Consider the following 19,232-nt stretch of genomic DNA (forward strand, 5'->3'; position numbering starts at 1 on the left):
TAATAGCTTCAGGAATGCAGCTGAGACAAAAATCCCTGAGGGTTGAAACACTCAAGCTTCTTGGAGAAGGTGGGCCTCCATGGATAGATGTAGAGAAGGAGTAAAGAGAGCAGGTGAGTAAGTCAGAAAGAGCAAAACAAATATTGTATATTAATGCATGTATGATATGCATTATGGCAGGCTACAGTCTATGGGGTCTATATGACCAAAGTCACGACCAAAGTGACTCAGGATGCATGCACCACACATATATACAGAATCTAGGAAAACAGTACTGATGAACCTATTTACAGAGAAGAAATGGAGATGCAGATGTAGGGAATGGACTTGTGGACACGGCAGGGGAAGGAGAGGCTAGGACAAATTGAGAAGGTAGCATTGATGTATATACACTTACTCACTCTCAGAGTCACTCAGATGTGTCTGACTCTTTGAGACCCCATGGACTACAGCCCGCCAGGCTCCTCTGTCCATGGGATTTCCCAGGCAAAAATACTGGAGTGGGTTGCCATTCCCATCTCCAGGAGATCTTCCCAATCCAGGGATCAAACCTGAGTCTCCTTCATTGCAGGCAGATTCTTCACCATTTGAACCACCAAGGAAGCCCCATGTATGCTCGTAACATGTGGGAGGCTGCTATAGAGCACAGGGAGCCCATCCTGGAGCTCTGTGATGACCTAGAGAGGTGGAATGCGGGGCGAGGGAGGCTCAAGAGGGTAAGGGGATATATACATATATATCATTATGGCTGATTAATATTGATGTACGGCAGAGAGCACCACACCATTGTAAGGCAATTATCCTCCAATTTAAAGATACATAGAGAGAGAGATAGGCAGGTGGAGGGTGCAGGCGAGAGCAGCCTGTGTGGCGCATCTCTGTGGAAGAAGAGGGACCCAGTTCACTGGAGACAGCAGTCATGGCTGAAGCAATTTCAGATTCAGTGAAAGCCTAAAGTAGGACTTTCCCCAGATTAATGGAAACCCTGTGTGTTGCAAACATATCCATCAGAGCATTAGAGGGAGGTAACGGATGACCTGACTCCTGGGGCCTGCCAGCTGAATATGGAGTCGGGAGGGGGACAATGTTCGGAGAGGCTCAGCCTCTGTACATCTGCTTGCTCTCCTGTGTTGCTCTGCCCAGTCGGGGCTGAGATAAGAGGGCGTGTGCCCCTTCCTGCTCCCTGTAAACTCAGCTCGTATGAGGTCTTTCTCTCACTCTCTCCCTTTCTCTGCCTTTTCTGCTCACGGCCAGATGTTGAGAAGTCCTTCCTCGCTGTGAGTTTTGGATGGAATGTCCACGTGCGACATCAGTCTTTAGTGCGCATGCCCAGATTAGCAGGGAGGGTAAACGATGGGAACTCTAGCAATACCCACCTGGTCTGAGGATCACAAGTCTCCAGGCCCAGCTCTAACACTTTTTAGCTCCTTGAATGCTGGCATTTCAACTACCTGCTCTTCAGTTTCATTTATTTGTAAAATGGAGACATTAATACCTCCCTATCTACCTCACACAGTTTCCTTGAGGCTCAAATGAAATATGGGTGTGAAAGTGCTTTGGAGACAAAGAAATGTATTTATTAGGAGTGACTCAATAGTTGAGGGGTGAATGAGGGGGAAGGTGGTAAAACTGGGACATCTCAATAAATCCCATCCCGTCCTATGATTTTATAAAATTGTTTTACACTACTTTGTCGTTGGTCAGTAACTAGGTTGTGTCCGCCTTTGGCCAACCAGCCTCTCTGTCCATGGAATTCTCCGGGCAAGAATACTGGAGTGCAATGCCATTCCTTTCTCCCAGGGATTTTCCCAACCCAGGAATTAAACCCACATCTCCTGCTTGGCAGGTGGATCCTTTACCACTGAGCCACTAGGGAAGCCCTTTATTGCCGGGAGCCGGCATATTGCATATTGAGTGCAGCACTTTCCACAGCATCATCTTTCAGGATCTGGAATAGCTCAACTGGAATTCTATCACTGCTGGGAGCCAGCGTGAGGAACTCCGCCCATGACAAAGGTCATGAGGAAGGAGGCTCGGCATACGCAAAGGCGGGATCGAGCCTCAGGAGTCCCCCTGGAAATTCTCGAGCATCTACCCCCAAAACCAGAGTCTGCCTACTTTCTGCTTTGTGCTTTCACCTACACCTCTGACTTTACGGGGGGCTGTCCCCCACTACCTCTCTCTGGAAAAATAGTTAGCTTACAGCTCCAGTTAATAATTCCTGGGTGTGACAGTGTTTAACCTACAAACTCCTTTGGAAATCCTCTAGCCTGCCTGAATAGGTTTTTCCGGCCACATGTGATTGTTCAGAGCCTCCCAACTGTGAGAGGCAGATGTTCTAAACTGCCTAAACACAGATTCCTTTGAGTAGTTAAAAGATTGATTAGAAATTGTATTGGTGAAGGGTTTTTCACTTGTTGGGCCAATGTTTGCTGCTAAGTCTCCATACTCCTTACCTACTGTGTCCTTGGCAGTGTATTGATTGATATAATGGGTGTATAGAAATGTAAAATGCAGCTTTGTCCAATGCTTTTTGGAAGGCTGGCGCCTGACTTTGGAATAATCACCTTTAGAGAAAGATAAGTTTCTTAAAATGTTAACAGGCCTCCTGGCCAGAAGATGATGTCTATCACCTGAACTTTTGCATATGATAAGTTTACAGGAAAAAAGCCTGGCTTGCTGCATGACTCTACCCCTTCCCCCATTATCCTCTATGCACAACTTTAGGTATAAAAACTATTTTGGAAAATAAAGTGCGGGCCTTGTTCACTGAAACTTGGTCTCCCCATGTCACTCTCTCTCCCAAATTCCAGCTGAGTGTCCATCTGGAGCGCTGATGTCCTCTGCGACCATTTATTTGCCTGGGCTTCTAAGACCCACTCGAGAAGGTGTCTAAGGTGGGGCACCTTCCGCTATTCGAGAGGGCGCCTGCGGCCTCCGTGGTCAGAGCTAACCTGGTGTCACGGGTTATATTGATTTTCCGCGTAAACCAAGCCACTCAGCTTCTTTTCTCCACTGAATTTTCCTACTGAGCTATCCTTATTTCAGCCGCTTTTCTCCACTGAATTTCCTCACTGAGCTATCCTTATTCTATTACTCTTTATATCTTTGATGAATAAATAATTAAATAAGTCGCCGACGCCGTCCCCGCTTCGAATACCCTGGCTCAGCCGGGGCTGGACCCCGGCACTTTATATTCCTTCAATAAGTTGAATTAGATAGCTTTTCCTGCTGTTCTAACAACTCTCACTGTAGCGGTATCTTTTCTTCCTCCCTAGATCTCCTTACATGCAGAACCCAGGGCCTCCCTACATGTTCCAGCTCACCTTGCTCAGCTTCCTCACCAGCCACTGGGTCTCCCAGCCACTGAAGCAGCAACAAAAACTCTCACACAGCATCTCCAAAAGCTCTCTGGACTTCAGTCATCACCCCAGGCCTTCCAGCAGCAGCTGATGTAAAAAATGTGAAAAGAGTTTTCCAAAAACGACAAGATGCTCCACACAGAGACTTGGATGTCACTTGGCTCCTCGCTTAGAAACAGCTTAGGAACCTTATTGTGAAAGTAAGTCCTGCAGTATTTCAGGAACAGGCATTCACAACACAAACGTTGACATATTTACAAACTTAGGAATGTGATGATAGACACCGTGGAGTGGATAAAGGGACATATGATAAGTGTCCTTGGTGAGGTTGGCTGTGTGAGACCAGGTCCGAGAAGGATATAACCAGCACATCCCCAGGGCCCCACAAGTGGTTTAGTGATGGGACGATTGACCATGGTGTCATAGTTTGCTGGGGCTGCTGTAACAGAACCTTAGCCCGTTTAGGCTGCTGTAACAAAAGTGCCATTGATAAGTGGGCCTCCCTGATGTCTCAGAGGTAAAGAAACAGTATGCAATGCAGGAGACTTGGGTTTGATCCCTGGGTTAGGAAGATGCCCCGGAGAAGGAAATGGAAACCCACTCCAGTATTCTTGCCTGGGAAATCCCATGGACAGAGGAGCCTGGTGGGCTACAGCCCACAGGGTCACAAAGAGTTGGACACGACTGAGTGACTAAGCCACCACCACAATTGATGAGTGGCTTAAAAACAACAGACATTTATTTTCTGGAGGCTGGGAAGTCCAAGATTAAGATGTGGGCAGGGTTGGTTTCTTTTGAGGCCTCTCTCTTTGGCTTGCAGACGGCTGCCTTGCCCACAGACTGTCTTCCTTCTCTGCTCGTCGATGTCCTAATCTTCTCTTACTGTGTATATGCTAAGTTGCTCAGTCATGTCCGACTCTTTGGCACCCCATGGACTGTAGCCCGCCAGGCTCCTCTGTCCATGGGATTCTCCAGGCAAGAACACTTGAGTGGGTTGCCATGCCCTCCTCCAAGGTGATCTTCCAGACCCAGGGATCAAACCCACATCTCTTATGTCTCCTGCATTGGCAAGCGGGTTCTTTCCCACTAGTGCCACCTGGGCCTCTTATTATATGGACACAAGTCAGATTGGATTAGGGTCCACCTGTATGACTTTGTTTAACTTTAATTACCTTTTTGAAGACACTCTCCTAAGACAGTCACTTTCTGAGGTCTTGGGGGTTAGAACTTCAACATAGGAATTGGGGGCGGGGGTTACAACTCAACCCTTAACTCACACTGTGGGCAAGGTAAAGAGAATCAAGATGAATGGAGAAGCCACTGGGAACTATTAACAGCAGAAGCTTCCATCATCCTTGGGCCTGGAGAAACAAAAGAGAAAGGGTGTGCTATTCCTAGAACCCATCCAGAGCTGTGGTCATAGGAGAGGGGCCGCCCAGCGTGGGTGCTATATGACAGAGGAAGGCACCCATGGTGGAGACCAGGCTCTGGCAGGGAGGGAGGGACGGGGAAGACCCACCCCTCTCTCTCCCCGCCCTTCACACTCCTCTCTTCACACTCTTCTTCTACTCAAAGTGCTTCCCTTTGGTCAAGAGCCGAGAAAGAGGCGCTGAGAACAGCAAAGCCTGGGGGCTGCAGCTTGTAGATGTCAGGCTTTGAGGCAGGGAACGGGATGACAAGTGTGGCCAGGGGTGGGAGGGGAGTGGTAGGATTTGAGTGGGACGATGAAGAATCACCAGCTCAGTGGAGAAAACAAAGACATTTCCAAAGGAGGAATTAATTATGCATACTCAGTAACATAAATGGGCTTTAAAGTATCATTGGAAAACAGAAAATGCTACTTAGCTGCAAAAAATATTAGTCATCCATTTGAAACTGAACCACGTATTCATGTAACCATTTCCAGTCCCAGAAGTTACTATTCTAAGATACTTGTTTGCAGAAGTAAAGCCGAATGATAGAAAAATAGGTTTGTCAATCTTGTCATGTTGAACACTTATGTTTTTAAAGTGGGATGGGAAGTATTATTGGAACGGTTTTGGAATAGAAAGCAGCTCTCTGACTCAGGAGGGTGTCTGTATGACCACACCCATCAATCGTCACAGCATGGTTATATGAACTGGGTACGACCCCTGTGTTATCGCGCTGGGTGCATCATAACAAAATACCATAGGCTGGTGGCTTTGACTACAGAAATTTGTTTTCTCACCACTCTGGAGGCTGGAAGCCTGAGACCCAGTGTTGACAGGGTGGACGTCTGCTGAGAGCTCCCTTTGGGAGCTCCTTTTCAGTGTGTGCTCACACGGTCTTTCCTAGGTGACTCTGCAGGGGGAAAAAGTGAGGGGGATGGAGGGAGGGGGAGAAAGAGCCGTCTCTTGGTGTCTCTCCTTTTTTTTTTTTTTCCTTGCTGCTGCTGCTGCTAAGTCGCTTCCGTTGTGTCCGACTGGGCGACCCCATAGACGGTAGCCCACCAGGCTCCCCTGTCCCTGGGATTCTCCAGGTAAAAACACTGGGTGGGTTGCCATTTCCTTCTCCACTTCTTTTTTTTTTTTACCTAAGTTCAAATCATCCTGACTTTATGATCACAGAAATACTATAAATATCCACAGTTGGTGAACACCGTTATAACAAATACAGATAGAAGGGTGGATAGAGAGCTGCATAGATAGAGTGACTGTAACAGGAATAGGCTCAATCTGCACATGCTGTTTTTAAAGTATAGTGTTGAATTTAGTGTTACTTGAATTTTTAAAAAAATTTATTTAATCACACCAGGGCTTAGTTGCGGCAGGTACAATCTAGTTTGCTGACCAGGGATCAAACCCAGGCCCCCTGCATTGGGACACAGGCTTGATCCCTGAGTCAGGAAGATCCCCTGGAGGAGGAAATGGCAACCCACTCCAGTATCCTTGTCTGGAAAATCCCATGGACAGAGGAGCATGGCAGGCTACAGTCCATGTGGTCGCAGAGAGTTGGAGACGACTGAGCGACTTAGCACACACTCATGCATTTCCCTAAAGGCTCCACGTCCAAATACAGCTGCTCTGGGGGTTAAGACTTCAACATATGAGTTTTGGAGGGGACCCAAACATTCAGTCCATAACATCCCACGTAGTGATATGAAATAGATGACACTTGATATGTTGATACTGATAGTCATTAAATCAATAAAACTTCATTGCACACCTACTGTGCACCAGAATCTCTGCTAGGCTCTGAGATTATAGGTAGAAGGAAAAAAAAAAAACCTGCCTCAGTCTTTAATGAGTTTATAACTTGAAGAGAGACAGAGAAGCTGTTAGAACACAGTGGTCACTGCCAGGAGAGCCTGAGCATTTGTGCTAAGTCACTCGGTCATGTTTGGCTCTTTGAGACCCCTTGGACTGTAGCCCACCAGGCTCCTCTATCAATGGGATTCTCCAGACAAGAATACTGGAGTGGGTTGCCATTTCCTTCTCCAGACCCAGGGACCGAACCCACATCTCTTGGGTCTCCTGAACTGGCAGCGGGTTCTTTTCCACTAGCACCCCTGGTGACTCAGATGGTAAAGATTTCACCTGCAATGCGGGAGACCTGGGTTCTATCCCCAGGTCAGGAAGATCTCCTGGAGGAGGGCATAGGTACCAGTATTCTCGCCTGGGATTTCCATGGACAGAGGAGTCTGGCGGGCTGCAGTCCATGGGGTCGCAAAAGAGTCAGGACATGACTGAGCGACTAACACTTTCACTTTCTGTTCAGTGCCTCCTGGGAAGCCCCAGAGCTCCTAGACAGGACGAATAAACCACTCCCTGGGGGCAGCAGAAGTGATGTGCAAGCAGAAACGGAGGATGAGGAGTATTGGATAGTAAACACGGGGTGGGACAGACAAGGGGGAGCATTCAGGATTGAGGAAGACGATACACAGAACTAGGGTGACCAGGATCCTGGTTTGCCCGGGGCTGTCCTGGTTTTAGCACTAAAAATCCCACATCTGGGAAAGCTCGGGGTCGCTGAGCCTTATATGCTGCTGCTGCTGCTAAGTCGCTTCAGTCGTGTCCAACTCTATGTGACCCCATAGAAGGCAGCCCACTCAAATGAACTCGAAATGAAAAAGGAGACGTTTCAACAGACAACACAGAAAGAGAAAGGATCATAAGAGACAATTAGAAACAACTGCATGACAATAAAATGGATAACCTGGAACAAATGGACAAATACTTAGAAAAGTACAATCTTCTAAGACTGAACCAGGAAGAAAGAGAAAATATGAATAAGTCAAGCACCAACACCAGTCACAAGCTCTAACTATGAACAGATCAATCACAAGCACTACTAACTGGGATCAAAAGTCTCCAACAAAGAAATGCCTGGGACTTCACAGATGAATGCTCTCAAATGGTAGAGATGTGATAATACCTATGCTGGTCAAACTGTTCCAGAAAAATGTGGAGGGAGGAGCATTCCCAACTCATTCTGCGAGGCCACCATCACCATGAACCAAAAGGAAGCAGAAATGCCACACAGAAAAGAAAGTTACAGGCTAACATCACTGATGAACATCAACGCAAAAATCCTGGGGAAAATTGCAGCAAAAACCAAACAAAAACACATGAAAAGGATCATACACCAAGTTCAAGTGGGGTTTATCCCAGGGATTCAAAGATTCTTCGCTATCTGCAAATCAATCAATGTGATACACTATATTGACAAACTGAAAGATAAAAAGCATACGATAATCTTGATCGACGCAGAGAAAGGTTTTGACAAAACTAAATACCAGTTTAAAAAGCACTCCATAAATGGGCATGGAAGATACCTACCTCAACATAAGAAAGGTCATATAGGAAAATCTCTCAGCAAACATTATTCTCAATGGTGTCAAAATGTAAGCATTTCCTCTAAGATCAGCATCAAGATCATGGTGCCCACTCTATTTCTATTAATCAATAGAGTTTTTAAAGTCATAGACACAGCAATCAGAGAAGAAAACGAGAAAGAACGCATATTGGAAAAGAAGAAGTCCATCTGTCATTGATTGCAGATGACCTGTTTCTATTCATAGAAGACCCTATAGGTAGAACCAGAAAATTACTAGAGCTAATCAATGAATTTAGTAAAGCCCAGGATACAAAATTAATACACAGAAATCCTTTGCAGACTTACAGCACAACAAGAAAAATCAGAAAGAGAAACTAAGAAAAAAGTGCCATTCCCCACTGCAACAAGAAGAATAGCATAGCTAGGAATGCTGCTGCTGCTAAGTCACGTCAGTCACGTCCGACTCTGTGCGACCCCATAGATGGGAGCCCACCAGGCTCCCCCATCCCTGGGATTCTCCAGGCAAGAACACTGGAGTGGGTTGATATTTCCTTCTCCAATGCATCAAAGTGAAATGTGAAAATGAAGTCGCTCAGTCGTGTCCGACTCTTCGGGACCTCATGGACTGTAGCCTATCAGGCTCCTTGTACATGGGATTTTCCAGGCAAGAGTACTGGAGTGGGTTTCCATTTTTCTTCCCCAATAGCTAGGATTAAAGTTACCTAAACAGACAAAACACATGTATGCAGAAAGACAGGCTGTATGATGAAAGATAGCCAAGTTGAAACAAACAGATAGAAAGATATGCCTTGTTCTTGACTTGAAAGAAATCAATGTTGTGAAAATGACTATACTACCCAAAGCAATCTGAAGATTCAATTCATCCCTATCAAACAACCAATGACTTTTTTTTTTTAAAGAACTAGGACGAACAATTTTACAATTTACATGGGGGGGAAAAAGACCCAGAAGGGCCAAAGCAATCTTGGAAAGAAAGGTGGAACTGGAGGAATCAACCTTCTGACTTCAGACTATACTATCAAGACACTATGGTACAGGCACAAAAGCAGAAACAGAGGGCAATGGAACAAGACACAAAGCTGAGAGATAAACCCACACCCCTATAGGCATCTTTTCTTTGACAAGGGAGGCAAGAATGTACAATGGAAAAAGGACAGAAAAGACAGCCTCTTCAGTAAGTGGTGCTGGGAAACTGGACAACTACATGTAAAAGAATGAAATTAGAACGCTTCTTCATACTATACACAAAAATAATTCACAATGGGTTAAAGACCAAAAGTAAGGCCAGAAACTATAAAATTCTTAGAGGAAAACATAGGCAGAACACTCTTTGCCATTTATCACAGCAAGACCTCCGAGAATGACTGAAATAAAAATAAAAATAAATGGCATCTAGAGAAACTTCAAAGTATATAAGCAGCAAAGAAAACTATAAACAAGATGAAAGGACAACCCTCAGAATAGGAGAAAGTAATTGTAAATGAAGCAATTGACAAAGGATTATCTACAAAGTACACAAGTAGATCATCGAGCCTAATATCAGATAAAAAGCAACCAATTGAAAAGTGACCAGAAGACATGAACAAATTTATCCAAAGACGACATTAAGAAGGCCACCAAACACAGGCGAAGATGCTCCACATCACTCATTACTAATGAAACGCTAATCAAAACTACATGAGGTATCACCTCACACCAGTCAGAATGGCCATCATCAACAATTCTACAAATAATAAATGCTGGACAGGACATGGAAGAAAGGGAACCCTCTTGCACTGTTGGTAGACATGTAAATGGATACAGCCACTATGGAGAGGGAATGCAGGTTTCTTTAAAAAGTAGGAATAAAGCTACCATATGATGCAACAATCCCCTACTGGCCATATAGCCGGAGAAAACCATACCTCTAAAAAGACACATGCACCCCAATGTCCACTGCAGCACTATTTAAAATAGCTAGGGCATGGAAGCAACCTAATATCTATCAAGAGAACAATGTATAAAGAAGTCGTGGAACATATACACAATGGAATATTACTCAGCCACGAAAAGGAACAATACGAGTCAGTTTAACTGAGGTAGATGAACCTAGAAACTGTGATACAGAGTGAAGTAAGTCAGAAAGAGAAAAACAAATATAGTATACGAATGCATACACATGGAATCTTGTAAAATGGTACTGGTGAATATTTGAAGGGCAGAAATAGATACACAGATGTAGAGGAAGGACTTGTGAACTCAGCTGGAGAAGGAGAGGGTGGGATGAATTGAGAGAGTAGCACTGAAACATCACCTACTACCATATGTAAAATAGCTAGCTAGTGGGAAGTTGCTATATAACATGGGGAGCCCAGCATTGTCCTCTGTGACGACCTAGAGGGTGGGATGGCGGGAAGTGGGAGGCAGGCTCACCAAAGAGTGGATAATATACTTATGGCCTATTCGTGTTGTTGTATGAGGAAAACAAACCAAACAATGTAAAGCAGTTATCCTTCAATTAAAAATTAATAAATACAATCTGAAAACTATCATTCAACACTTTTGTACTGTCGTCTAAAGCTATATGGGATCATCGTCTATTCCTAGCTATTTTTCCACTATAAGTGCTTATAAATGTCATTAAAGGTTTTGAAAATATGATTTTAATAGCTACACAGTATTGCTTAATATCTCACACATAAATAACAACATTTCAGTCTCAACATAGAAACATAATACCAAAAAAGGTTTCCATTTTAAACTAAAGCTTGCATTTTAATTCAGTTCAGTGAGAATTCCTCTGAAGGCCTAAAATTCTTATGAAAAGTACATTATGTGGAGTCCTTCTTGCTTTCATCTGTTATGCCGTATCCTCATTTACTTCTAAGGACTCTTGGACTTTTGACATTTTTGCCTGAGGCTGTAATTTTTGACTGAGATAAAATCTTAAATTTAGATATTAAGAATGTCAAGAAGCACTCTTGTAAGTGTGAGTCACTCAGTCATGTCCAGTTATTCGTGACCCATGGACTGTAGCCCACCAGGTCCTCTGTCCACAGAATTTTCCAGGCAAGAATATTGGAGTGTGTAGCCATTCCTTTCTCAAGGGGCTCTTCCTGACCCAGGGGTCAAACCCTGGTCTCCCGCATTGCAGGCAGATTCTTTACCATATGAACCACCAGAGAACCCTGACCCGGGTGTACACGGATGTAAAAATCCTCAAAAGAATATTAGCAAACCAAATTGAAGACACATTAAAAAGAATCATACACTATGATCAAATGGAATTTATTCTGTGCCTGCAAGCTTGATTTAGTATTTGCACATCAATCACTGTGATACACAATATGAGCAAAATTAAGAATGAAATCATGTGATCTTCTCAATAATTGCAGAAAAAGCTTTCAACAAAGTGTAACATCAATTTTGGTACAATCTCTCAATACAGTGGTTAAACATGGAACATCCTAAAGGGTATATAAGACAAGCCCACAGCTAACATCCAAGTCAGTGGTAAAGAGGTGAAAGATTTTCCTAAAAGATCAGGAATAGTACAAGGATGCCCACTCTCACCAATCTTGTTCAACATAGTAGTGGAAGTGTCCTACCCAGAATAACTAGGCAAGAAAAGGAAATAAAAGCATCCCCATTGGAACAAATGAAGTTACACTGCCACTATTCGATTATGACAGAATTTATATGAAACCATAAAAACTCCACCAAGTAACAAGTATTAAAACTAATAAACTCAGCAATGTAGCAGGATATGAGCCATCAGAGAGAGAACAGAACAGTACCATATACAAATGCATCAAAAAAAAAAAAAAAACAACATGAAATAAATTTTACCGACGAGCAGAAACACCTGTACAGTCACAGGCTCCAAGACATAGAGTCTGGATTCAAATCCCACCTTACACTGACCTGCAGAGTGACCCAGGGCAAATCACACAATGATCTGAGGCTCAACATATTCAACTGTAAAATGGACACAAACCCAGTATCTCCTCCCAGGGCTGTGAAACTCCAAGGAAATGCTTATTTAGGCCCGGGCATTGGAGTGTCTCCGGGAGCCTCTCCTTGTATGAAACTCCTCTAGAACTGGGCTCTTCTGATCCTGTGGGTGAGGGTCAAGTGTAGAGCCTGGGAGCCAAATGGGACTGGACAATGACGAGGACAAAAAAATATACTAGTTCTGTGTCAGGGAGGGAAGTCACCTCCTTTCCAGATCTCAGAGTGGGGCCTGCACCGAAGGCCTGGGGGATGTACAATCAGATGTGAACCCCGAACCGCCCCCCCACCCCCAGCAGGGATGGAGCCTTCCTGGCAAGAACCTTCTGTCTGGTCCGGGCTTCAGTGTGATGTGGTGCTGCTCCCTGAGTTCTCCAGGTCTCCACCAGGCAAAGAGCTCTTGGGACTTGGAGGTCTATTAAACCACAGGTGCCTGAGAGTCAGAATGACACAAGGGCTAACAACATTGAAAATTAGCTATATTTAAAAAAATGACAGAAGTACAGACAGGGCAGGGTATGAGAAGCAGAAGGATTGACTACCTCGCAAGCCTTTAGCAGAAATATCTCCGCACCAGCTCAGCAGAGCCCACAGGAGGAAAATATAATGGAAAAGCAGGCTATGGGTATATCTCTACACTGCTGGACCCAGGGACCCAAGTCCCAATCCACCAATATTATTTTGCATATCCAGACAGCAAGAGGGAGAAACACAGACCTTGCCTTAGGAAGTCTCAGCCAGACTTAATATTGGGGTTGCTGAGCATGGTTACATGGTCACTAGGGTCACTCAGTCCCTCCTCTGTGCTCACATCCTCTGTCCTCACAGAAACATACATGGTTCACTACAGAGAACCCTCTGAGGGTACTTGTGTATACTAGAAACAGGCAATGGTGAAGTGTGAAGAGAAGACACAGAAACGGAAACATGCTTCTGGGGTGCTGTACAAATTTCCAAAGATCTGAAGTTCTTGATACTTGGCATTTTTAAAAGAAGCTTCTTAATGTGTAAACGCAGAAAGGATATTTCCAGGAGAAAGGACAAAGGAATCGTCCCATTGGGACAATTTGGTGTCCATGTGGGAAAGTTAGTTGGATCCCTACCTCAAAAGACAGCACCAAATCAATTAGACACATAGTAAAAACCAACAATTGAAGGAAAAACTTGACAAAATTTCGAACCATTTTTGATGAGGGAATATCTTTTCTTTAAATTGAGGTATTGTTGATTTACAATTTGTTTAAGGTTTACAGCAAAGTGATTCAGTGATTCAGCCTCTCAGGTACTTCCTTGGACAAAATTCATTCCCTTTGGGAGGCCCCTAGGCCATGCCCTCTACTCAGAACAGCTAAGAATCCTGAATAGGCAAAGCAGCATGTCGTGGTGCTCAGTGAGGGTTTTTAGACTGAATAAACTATTCTAACACGATACAAGGAACAAGCCCAGAGTTTAAGAGAGGATCTCCAAACCTACCTTCCAAAAGGAGGTCTTGCTCCCTTGAATGTCAGTGCGTGAAACAGCGCTTGGGAAGGGAAAAGGTGTGTCATGAATATTTGGTCTGCAGAGGAGACAAAGTGGTGTGTAGAGATGATGTGCAGGCATGTCCCAGGACACTGAACACACGGACAGAGTGACCGGACTCTCAGCCCTGCTCTGGGGGCATTGCACTCTCTCCATCCCTGACAGAGCGTGAGCAGCTCACACGTGTCTTGGCGAGTATGGTCACATGACCTGGACCTGGCCAATCAGTGTGCTCCATCCCTGGGCACCATGATTGGCACTGACCAATCGGGACCCAGGACCAGGCCTCAAGCTGGATTCAAAGGAAGAGGAGGGCTGGCTCTGCCGGAAGGGTTGGGGGCCTGTGAGGTCAGGCTGCAGCAGTGGGAGGGGGTGTGAGTTCACCTGGGGCAGTTGGTGACCTTCTTGCGCCCGTTAGGGCAGAGCCGCTGGCCTGAGAAGGAGGGCGCTGCTGAGCCCAGGGGTTGAGAGCGCCGGTTCCTGCTGTGGTCCCTGGGCTCCACCTGAGACCGGAGGGAAGCCGCCTGCCCGTGAGTCCTCTCCTGCTTGACTGTCAGCTTGTTTGGACTACGCTGGGTTTTCTGTCCAGCTGGCTACGTGAAGACCCTGGAAATGCACCTGTGTGGGTTTTGGCTGGCTTCAGGGAAGAAATGCCAGATGACACTGGGAGACTCCAGTTTAATCCGGATTCAGGTCATATCTCTTGAAAGTGAAGTGAAAGTCCCTCAGTCATGCCCACCTCTTGGCGACCCTGTGGGCTATACAGTCCATGGAATTCTGCAGGCCAGAATACTGGAGTGGGTAGCCTTTCCCTTCTCCAGGGGATCTTCCCAGTCCAGGGATTGAACCCAGGTTTCCCGCATTGCAGGCAGATTCTTTACTAGCTGAGCCACAAGAGAAGCCCGAGAATACTGCAGTGGGTAGTCTGTCCCTTGTGTAGCGGATCAGCATTCCCGACCCAGGAATCAAACCGGGGTCTCATGCATGGCAGGAGAATCCTTTACCAGCTGAGCTATCAGGGAAGCCCAGTATCTCTTAAGGCCAGCTATTCATTGTAGTATCAACCATATTAGTCTTCATGGGGTTAAGGTAGCAACCTGCTAAGGTAGCCATCGATGTCCTTTTTCTAGAGGACAAAACTGGGGCTCAGAGAAGGGGGTAACACAGCTAGAGCAAGGAAGTGTGTACCTAGACAAAAACCCCCCGATCCTGCTGTTAGAACTCAGGGAAGCCATACGGTGTGGCTTGTCCATGTGACGGGGGCTAAGACACCCAGCCCACACCGGATACTGTGGGGACCTGACTTGGTAACTGCCTTCTCGCAGCTCTGAGACTCAAAAAAGCGATTTTCACTGGAGAGAGGAAGGATACGTCCCTCCATCCAACCCACCACATCCTCCAGGTACTCCCACACCCTGCCCCCTTTCTCTTTCTTTGTGAGGGAATAAGTGTCACGCTCATGTGACCACATTGGCTGTCCACTGTTCACGAGCTACCACCTGGAGCTGCTACCAGAGAGGCCAAGAGCCTTTGCCCCCGAGTACCCCTCTTTCCTTTGCACCGTGGGGGCCCTTCTCGACACCTGCAGACCAGAGGCCATTTCTGAGGCATGCAGGGACCCTCCTTCAGTTTGCAACAGATTGCATCCATCACTGTCCTTTCAATGCTTCCCTTGACACTCAGCTCCTGAGCTCCTTTGTCTGCATTGCGACCCACCTGGCTGCCACGGGAGGGACAGAGCTGACCATGAATCCAAAGCTCAGATCTGACAGGCAGGAATCTGTGTATAAAGGGCCTGATTAATCATGCCGTAGAGGCTGTAGTGGGCTCCAAGGATCCGTAAGTAGGACTTGGGCCAAAGTGATTCCACAGCTGTTTTAATGCCTGGGGAGGGTCTGGCTATAGTGGGGGTGGGGTGAGTCTCCTGAGGTTCTGAAGGCCCACTGTGTGCAGATTCATGGCACATAGAGAAGAGAAGGCGGAGTCCTTCCCTGGAGGTGGTCCAAGCTCATGGATGAGCCAGACAGGCAGGCAGGGCACGAAAGCACCTGAGCTGCCATTATGAGTGAATGGTGTGGGGGCAGAGGAAGAGAACCAGGTCTGCTCGCTTATTGGCGCCCAGGGCAGGTTGTCCCCAGACTAAACACTTACTATGGTGATGACCGTCACTGCTGTCTGCAAAGGGTTTACATTGGTGTGTGTCTTCATCGAGTGGTCAGGCCGTCTCTAAGCTACACTGGCCATGAGCATTGCCTCTCCTTGGAACTTGACATGATTCGTCTCTTCCTTATGGAACATTCATTTCTAAGAGGGTTTTTGGGCCACAAGGATGTTGGGTTTTTCTCTAGCTTTGTCTCATGAGGAACGTTTTTCCACTTGTTGATGTGGTTTGTTTTCCCAGCTCTCTTTCTTGCTTTATTTTGTCAATTTGTTTCTGCCAGAGGAAGAGCTCAGAATTTGCCTCTGGCTGATATGTGACACTTACAACAGCGACACCCACCTGGGTATTATGACCACATTTGCCGAAAGGGCTTTGTTTTGCAGAAGACATCTTGAAAGTACCTACACTGTCCTTTCAGATTCCCAAAGGCTATTTGAAATGAAAGAAAAACAAGAATTCTCAAGTTTAGTCTTACAATATGTGGGGAGTCAGAAAAATCCCCTGGAGAAGGGAAACACCACCCACTCCAGTATTCTGGCCTAGAGAATTCCATGGAGTGCCTACTCCGTGGGGTCACAAAGAATCAGACAAAATCTGATGACTAATCAACAACACCGAAGCTTCACCATTTGTCAGAGATAACAACAGTATTTACACGACCGTGTGCATGTTCAGTGGCTCATATGTGTCAAACTCTTTGCAGCCCTGTAGCCCCTAAGATCCTCTCTCTGTGGAATTTTTCAGGCAAGAATACTGAAATGGGTTGCCATTTCCTCCTCCAGGGGATCTTCCCAACCCAGGAATTGAACCCAGGTCTCCTGCATCTCCTACATTGGCTGTCGGGTTCTTTTCTGCTGAACCACCTGGGAAACAAGTCATTACATCACTGGGTTATCCTAAAGTACTTAACTTGGAGTCTGGCACTGGGGAAGTTCTCACTGGTGATGTGAATATTCAGTCATATATCATTATTGCTCATATGATAATGAAATGGCCATGCTCATAAAGGAGAAAGAAGAGCCTTTCCAAGTCCAATTAAATCCTTTGCCACACATATGTTTTTAAAAACTTCTTGACTTTGAAATGAACATCAAACATAAAGACATTGGTTATGGCCTCCAGAAAAGATTGAGCTGTACCAATAAGTGACGAGGATTCTTCTCCCAGTTCCAAAATGCATGCGTTGTTTCCCGGGCACCACCGAGCACTTCTCCGGTGGGCTCAGAGAGGCTGAGTCACTCACCAGAGACCACACAGCAGCAGACCAGGACTCCGACCCAGGTTGCTGAAACCACGGCTCCCTCCTGTGCCCATCTGACCTGCCCCTTGAGGGCAGCAGGAGGATCTGGGCTCCCCTGGCCTGAGCCCCTGGGCCTGCCTCCCCTCGTCCGTGCTGGGATGTGTCCATTCCCAAATCATGCACTGTGTCCCCCAGCCCTGGGCCGTCATGTCAGGCTCCAGGCTCCCTGCAGGTGAGCCCCACGCCCACCAGCACACCTCCGAGCCCTGCCCATCTGGTCTCTGTGCCTGGTCTCGAGTGTCCTGATCCTAACTGTTTTCTTGAGGCAGCCCCAGGACTGGGCCCTGCTTCCTCGAAGCTCCCTTCACCAAGCCCAGTGAGGCTCTGCCCTGTGGCTTCATGACAAGTATGTTGGGCTGAGTGGTGGCTCCGAAAGCCATCCATCCTTCTGCAGCCTCCAGAGGTGGCCTTATTCCGATGAAAGGTCTCGGCAGATGGAAGTAAGTTCCTGACCCCTGCACCAGATCACCCGGGATGCATGTGGACCCTAAATCCAACGACAGGTGTCCTTGGAAGAAAAGAGGGGGTGATCTGAGGCACTGAGCCACCCAGGGGAGAAGGTTTGTGCAGATGGACGCAGAGGTCGGGGTGATGTGGCCAGAAGCCCAGGGAGGCCTGGCGTCCCCCAAGGACTGGACCAGGCCAGAGGGACCCTCCGCTGGAGCCTCTGGAGGGAGCTCAGCCCTGCCCACACCTTGATCACAGGTTTCTGACTCCAGAACTGGGGGGGGGGGGAATGAATTTGTGTTAAAGCTGTCCAGTCTGTGGCCAGTGGCTGCAGCCACCCCTGGACACTGAGAGTGAACTTGCTGGCTCCAAGGTGAGAACAGTGGCAGGACCCACCCCCTACCCCCCAACCCCAACACACAATCTTGTCATGAGGTTAAATGAGTTCATACACACAGATGGCTGAATCAGGGACTGACACTTGGATCTCAGCCCGCTTCACTTCCTCCTCCTCGTCACCATCACCGTCATTGTGAGGGGCCCTCATCCACTCATTCAGTGGACATAAAAGGGCCTGATGTGGGCAGCGAGGCCAGCGAGCTGGGAGGCTCCGCACAGGACTCACCCTGTCTGCTGGGGCCGCATGGACGAGGCTTGTGCGGTGACACGGAGGCCCCGGGAGAGGCTGGATCCTCCGGTCGTGGGAGGCATGAGCGCCTCAGCATCAGAGGTGGAGGGTTGAGCTGGGTTCATCCTGGGGGGGGCGTTCAGCCCTTCACTCAAAGTGAGGGAAGAACCCCATGTGGCACCCAGTGTCCGGTAGCCTCCCCTTGCCATGGCAGGCTGTGGGCAGAGCCATGGATGACCAGGAGTCTGCATCTCACTAGGAGCTGAGGCTGGCACTGAGGGAATCCTCAGTGAGGATTTTTTTTAAAAAAACCATCCTAAGTGACTTCAGCTCCATTGCTTTTTGCCAAAAACCTGCAATGATCCCAAGAGCTTTGTACACTCCAAGGGTGGCGACTGGACGTGGAGCCCAGCACAGACCCAAGTCAGTCCTGCCCTGAGTCCCACGGGCCGGCCACACCCTCCCCCTTCCTTGGCCTGGCTTTCTTCTGCCAGGACCCCCAGAATGGTGGAAAGGCAAGTGTGGCCTCAAGCTGAGGGGCCCAGCCTGGGCTCCAAGCCCCTGGGGGTCCCCTTGGGACGTCTGGTGGACCTAGTTCCCCCTGCCGTGGGGCAGCTCTCTCTCGGGGACTGTTGTGTTTCTTTGCTTTCTGTTGTGATGGGGCACCCCAGTTATCTCGGGGCGATGGGAAGTCTGTTGGTGTTACATGCTCCCGCCTTAGATGGGGAAACGTTATGGCTGCATTGACACTGCTCACTCGATACTGGGAATCGGTTAAACACAAATGGCAAGGGGAACAGAGCAAAACAGAAAAAGAAAAATAGAGAGTTGCTGGGTTGCTTCAGGTCTCACCTGTGATTAAGAGTGTGTACAGCCTGCACGTGAACCTGGGTTCCCACACCTGCCAACTACCAGGTGCCAGGCCCTGATTTTAGACCCCCAGCTTCACTAAGGAGTCATTGACAGATACAGTTTATGTGTATTTAAAGTCTACATTGTGATGAC

General features: G+C 47.1%; 1 long non-coding RNA gene across 1 annotated transcript; it reads right to left on the reverse strand.

Annotated features, from left to right (window-relative positions):
- Nucleotides 1-11,439: 11,439 nt before the first annotated feature.
- On the reverse strand, nucleotides 11,440-13,983 carry LOC129640716 (uncharacterized). The gene is made up of 2 exons (XR_008708926.1): nucleotides 13,644-13,983; nucleotides 11,440-12,603 (listed from the first exon to the last, which is right to left on the reverse strand). It is a non-coding gene; the product is annotated as an uncharacterized LOC129640716 (long non-coding RNA).
- Between the last annotated feature and the right edge of the window lie 5,249 nt (nucleotides 13,984-19,232).

This window comes from Bubalus kerabau, unplaced genomic scaffold, assembly GCF_029407905.1.
Source record: "Bubalus kerabau isolate K-KA32 ecotype Philippines breed swamp buffalo unplaced genomic scaffold, PCC_UOA_SB_1v2 scaffold_38, whole genome shotgun sequence".
NCBI classification, from domain to species: Eukaryota; Metazoa; Chordata; class Mammalia; order Artiodactyla; family Bovidae; genus Bubalus; species Bubalus kerabau.